The sequence below is a fragment of the Adiantum capillus-veneris genome, chromosome 2 (genome assembly GCF_014529385.1).
Source record: "Adiantum capillus-veneris isolate H3 chromosome 2, ASM1452938v2, whole genome shotgun sequence".
NCBI lineage: Eukaryota > Viridiplantae > Streptophyta > Polypodiopsida > Polypodiales > Pteridaceae > Adiantum > Adiantum capillus-veneris.
The window spans coordinates 145701867-145707823 of NC_140932.1; positions in this window are offsets into that span (position 1 = coordinate 145701867).

Here is a 5957-nt window from a genome sequence, read left to right on the forward strand (position 1 = left end):
AGAGGAGAATCTATCCCACGACAGGTTTACTTTGAATGTCCCATTTCTTCATTGACCGTTTTTTATAGCATGCCAGTCGCCACTTCGTTTCAACATTGGGGTAACAATAAAGAAATTTATTTGGTCCATGATGTTTCAAACATGGTGTGTGTGTGTGTGCGCGCGCAACACTACCTACCATGGAGTCCAAGACACTAGGTGAGGAGATAGGTGAACCTATGATCCTAAAAAACACTGGTACGGTCGGCCGCCTCTCTTTCTCCCTCTCTCCCTCTCACTCATATAAACCGGAACTCACCGAATGCAGCAAACTTTGACACGTGGCACTGGAAAACCAGTCTTCTTAATATATAGTATAGTTCACAGCAATATAGACCTACAGCGGAGAATCTATCCCACGACAGGTTTACTTTGAATGTCCCATTTCTTCATTGACCGTTTTTTCTAGCATGCCAGTCGCCACTTCGTTTCAACATTGCGGTAACAATAAAGAAATTTATTTGGTCCATGATGTTTCAAACATGGTGTGTGTGTGTGTGCGCACGCGACACTATCTACCATGGAGTCCAAGACAGCAGGTGAGGAGATAGGTGAACCTATGATCCTAAAAAACACTAGTACGGTCGGCCGCCTTCGGCGGCCTCTCTCTCTCCCCCTTTCCCCCTCACTCATATAAACCGGAACTCACCGGATGCAGCAAACTTTGACACGTGGCACTGGAAAACCAGTCTCCTTAATATATAGTATAGATTGACGACGTTGACCAACCCCCTCCCACCCGAGCCTTGGACCCACGACATGAACCCCAAAACAGTAGACAAAAATTTGAGACGAGCCTACATTCCAAACATTCCAAAAAAAATTGACAACATTGATCAACCCACTCCCATACGGGTTACGAATCCACGACATCCCCAAAGCTAGCCCAACACTCTACCCATGGGAGAGTGTGCATTTTGTTGCTCCCATTGCCACTTTGCTGTAAATTGCCTAAAGCAAAAGTAAACTCAGACCCATCGAACGTATCTCATGCATCACCTTACTTGTGCCCACTTCAACACCCTAGATCTCACTGCTTGGGGTTCATTTAAGACCATGTGGTATGTAATATTGAGGCAAACCACCCCTCCAACTATCTTATGCTTTTAGATCGTGTCACTAGACATGAGCTATGTAAAACAACAGTTAAGTTAGTGGCACTAATTTCATGGAGGTGTTCACAGCAGCACCCCGTCATATAAAGAGAGAGAAGAGAAGAGATTGTGTGCGAGTTGCTATTGTCCTCCATTGGAGAGAAAGAGAGAGTGCGCATTGAAGTTGAGATTGCATGCACACCACGTGAGCACCTCACAGTTTTCTTCCTTGCTTATTGTGGGTAGTGCTTGCTTGCAAGCTGTAACTTTGTCTTTGTTCCCATAAGATTCCCTCCCTATCGCAAGCTACTCACCTTGGGATGGCAGATTGCGACTTTGGCAATGTAGTCAGTTGAGTAAGGGTATGGAGCGAGCTTTGGAGGGAGCTTAGAGAGAGAGAGAGAGAGAGAGAGAGAGAGAGAGAGAGAGAGAGAGAGAGAGAGAGAGAGAGAGAGAGAGATAATTCTATTGTCTACAAACCCCTCAATGGTAATGGTTAAAGCAATAGAGAGACAAAGAAAGTCCTTTTGTTGGTAAAGGGCCATTGTGCCTTGGCCAACAGACATGACCGATCATCCATGTACACTAACCTCACTTGATATTACTATTGGTATAGAGATTTTGTAATCTCTATACATAAAATCAAAGAGTTGCATGCTTGCTACTATAGAGATCCCCCCACATCCATGGCACTCTCTCTCTCTCTCTCTCTCTCTCTCTCTCTCTCTCTCTCTCTCTCTCTCTCTCTCTCTCTCTCTCTCTCGTGTAATAGCCGCATCAAGTGGTATCAAAGTCGTGGTTGGCTTGGGCCCACAGATGGTAGCTTGAAGTTTGCATGAACTCGGCATAGAACTATTTTACCTCAATTTTGTTATGAGTTTGGTAGAGCCTTGAAGCCAACACAGAGTATTGTTAGTGTACACTTGCAAGTTGATTTGAACTGTAGGGTAGCTTTGAGTGGTTTGATTCTATACGAACATAAAAGTTTTTGAGAGTGTGTAAGGAGATCTTAATTGAGTTGAATAGAATTGGAACTTAAATCAAAGGTCACACTGGATAGTCTAAAAATGCTAGCAACAAGTTAAGAACAGGAGTGTTAAAAAATTAGCAACCATGGTGTCTAAAAATAGAGCGGCGCTAAATAAATCCAACTCAAGTTATAGGCATCTCAAAGGGCTATTGAGATGGAGTTGGTGACTTTTTGAACATAGCACTGGTTGTATTTTTGTAAGGAGAGCTGGTGCATCAGTAGCACTTGTAAAATTTAAAGTAGTGTTGCAAGGATCGGCATGGGTGAAAGAAGCTTTTGACAGGATCTCCAAGTCAAGTGTGTGCATCCTCAAGTTGATTGTATGCATGTAGCAAGCCAGCATTAGAAGTCGAGAAATCCATCAAGGATTTGTGTGTGCCAAAAAGAGCAACTAACAAAGGATTCTCGTTGGAGTTGGGGAGCATATGTCTCCCTTATGGATGGGATAATGCTAATGTTTCTGAGAGTGGAGAGCTCTTTCCCTCCTTGGTGATGTATGGTGAAAATTTTTTATGCAATTTGTGGGGATTGAGATGTGTAAGTAGGGCTAATTGCTTCATTGTTGGTTTATGTACTTGTAACATTGAGAGGGGCGGGAAGCTTTGATGGGGTGTTAGTTTATTAGAAACAACTGATGTGTTGATTACTTTCTTGATGGGGGGACTTGAAGCATATGGTTATGTGTATGCCACTTTTGATGCGTATATTTCAAGTCCTAGCATTTATGCCAATTTTGTTTGCACTCTTGAGCATCGGGGTTGACACGAGTTGCTTAAATCCACATCCATGCCATGTATGGTAGTGGTGTTTGATGCAATATTTGTCAGCTTATGATGATTGATGTTAGATTTTTAGCATCACTTGCATAGAAGAGACATGTGTGGTACTCCTTATCCCTTACATGTGACAATAGTCTAAGATCATGTTGTAAATATAACCAAGTGACCAAATACCTCTTTGTGGCATAGTTGGTTAGGCGAACATTGTGTGTATGCAAAGCATGCTAAATCATCCAATTTCTATCTATTATATCAAACAAGAAAAGCCTTGAGAAATTAGATCTAGTGCATTTAGATGTGTGTGAGCCTCTGCATATCAAATCAATAGGTGGACAATGATGCACTTTGTATCACTCAAAAATGGATTTCATTTTTACAAAATCAGTCAGACGAGAAGCCAAAGTGCTTACAGATTGATGATTGGGGAGTGTATATATCCTATGAATTTTAATGCTTTTGTGATACAAATGGCATGAGGAGAGAGGTTATTGTTCTTCGTATACTTGCCCAAAATGAAGTTGTTGAGAGAATGAATTGCACAATTCAATAGAAAAATTACATGATATTATCTCACACTAAGTTGTCAAATGATCTTTGGACTAAATCTCTTAAGGTTTCATTTCATTTGATCAATCAAACATGGCATGAGACACTTGATGGTGGCATTATAGATAAAGCTTGGAGTTTACAAAATCTATCATATCATCATTTGAAAGTCTTTGACTATGAGGAATTTGTTCATGTATCCAAGGAGCTTAGAAAGAAGTTAGAGCCTAACTCTACAAAGTGCATTTACATTGGCTTTGTATAGAAATCAGACCCTGGACTTGGTGCCTTCACCACAAGGGAAGAATCCTTTGCCGTGTAAATAGGTCCACGAGCTGATGAATGATGGGAAGCCAAAGTACAAGGCTAGATTTATTGCCTAAGTTTCAAGCAAAAACAAGCTGACATAGATTTTGATGAGCACCTTTTCAATTTTATAATGATTTTCTTGCAAACAGTTCTTTTGAAGGACATGGAGTTGGTCCAAATGGATGTCAAGGCAACGTTCTTACATTGTGATCTTCATACGAATGTGTATATGCAATAGCTACATAGTTTTTTTGCTAAGGGCAAATAGAAGTTGTGTGTAAGCTCAAGAGAAGCTTTTACGGTTTGAAGCAAGCACCAAGGGAGTGGTATCATAGGTGTGATTCTTTTATGAAGTCTCAAGGGTATAGACAAAGAAAAATTGATCATTGCCTCTACATGAAGAAATCTACAAATGGTAGTCTTTTGATCTTGATCCCTTATGTAGTTGATATGCTCATAGCTGGGAAAGACAGCCTTGAGGTGTAGGCATTGGAGGCAAAGTTACATGAGAATTCTAGCATGAAGGATTTGGGTAAGGCAAGCCATATTCTTAGCACGTGCATTATGTGGGACAAGTCAATTTTATTCATCTTAAAAGAAATACTTTTTTGTGTACCGAAGTATTTCAATATGGAGGGCAGGAAGCTATTATTTAATCCATGGACTCCATATGTGAAACTGAGCCAAGAGAATTGTCCCAAATCTATTGAGAACATGCTTGGTGTGGCTAAGATTCACTATGTATCTATTGTTGGTTCTTTGATGTATCCCATGATTTGGAGAAATTGCATTTGGAGTGGGAGTTGTTAGTAAATCTATGCAAATAATGAGATGAAGTTAAAGGCATCATGAGATGTTTGAATGGTATGAAAGGGTTGCATTTTCTTAAGAGGAAAAAACACGTGTTGTTGGCTTAACATATGCAAATTATGCAGGGGATGTGGACGATAGAAGATATATATTAGGTTATGTATTATCATTCACTAGTGGTGCAATCAATGGTGATCTTGTTTACAAGGCAAATGTTTCAATCTACCATAGTAGCAGAGTATGTTTTTGTGGCACATTCCAACAAATAAAGATACATGGCTTAGTCGTCAAGTGGGAGATTTGGGCATCAATGTGAAAATTTTAGTTTTGCCTTGAGATAGTTAGAATGGTATCGAGCTAACATAGACTTTATTGTTTCATGCGAAGAATAAGCACATATGACAAGCAACTAATTCGTAGAAACGGCTAAAATTTTATGGATTGTGAAGGCAAAAGTACTAGGACTTGAGAAGAAGAAATTTTAAAGAATTTGAGTAAATCGGTGATTTCGGTTCGAGATCAGAACATTTAGAAAGAGCTTGGAAGAAGGGGTATTGGCTTGAGTGAAGAAAAGCGGGAGATAAAGGCTCCAATCAAGAGATTGAAAGTTACAAAGATTAAAATACTAAGGTGAAAGAGTTCAAATCGAACCCACAATATCCCTCTCTAAATGAAGTTTTTGAAGTAAACCACTCCATGACAGCGATCTCCCTGGTCGACGACCTTGAATCTAGTTTTCAAAGGCTTGAAGTTAGTACTTGATTATCTTTAAATTCAAGAGAGAATTCAAAATAACCAAATATTTTAAAATTTGAGTATTATTTTCTTGTCTGCAAAACCCCGTGTGATCAACCTCTTCTTACACACACACACACACACACACAAGGCTTGACGTCAACCTTCACCAAATTGCATACTTTCAGAAACAACAGGGGTGCCTTGGGTTTTGGAGCATTTTTCCTTTATGCTTGCTGGCTGAATACTGCCCTATTGGTGGCCATCATCCCAAAACACAAGGTGACGTTGTTATTTGCTTATTGCTGGCTGGTCACCACCATTTTCACACTATTTTTAGCTTCAGACAGTGCGTCTTTAGTAACTTACTCCCATGGTTGGCCGCCCATAGATGCCAAGGTTCAAGCTTCATTCACCCTTGGAAGCCAACACAAACTTTCTCCTTCACGCTACTAGAGAGTACGATGGTCGTCTGAAATCGAGCCAACACCTCGCAATTGCCGAAACCTTGAAAACTTCAACAATTGACAACCATCAAAAGATACGGATTTACATGTTTTCTATTTCATGCAAAGACAAGCCAACGACCGACAACCAAACATCTTAATTAAAGAT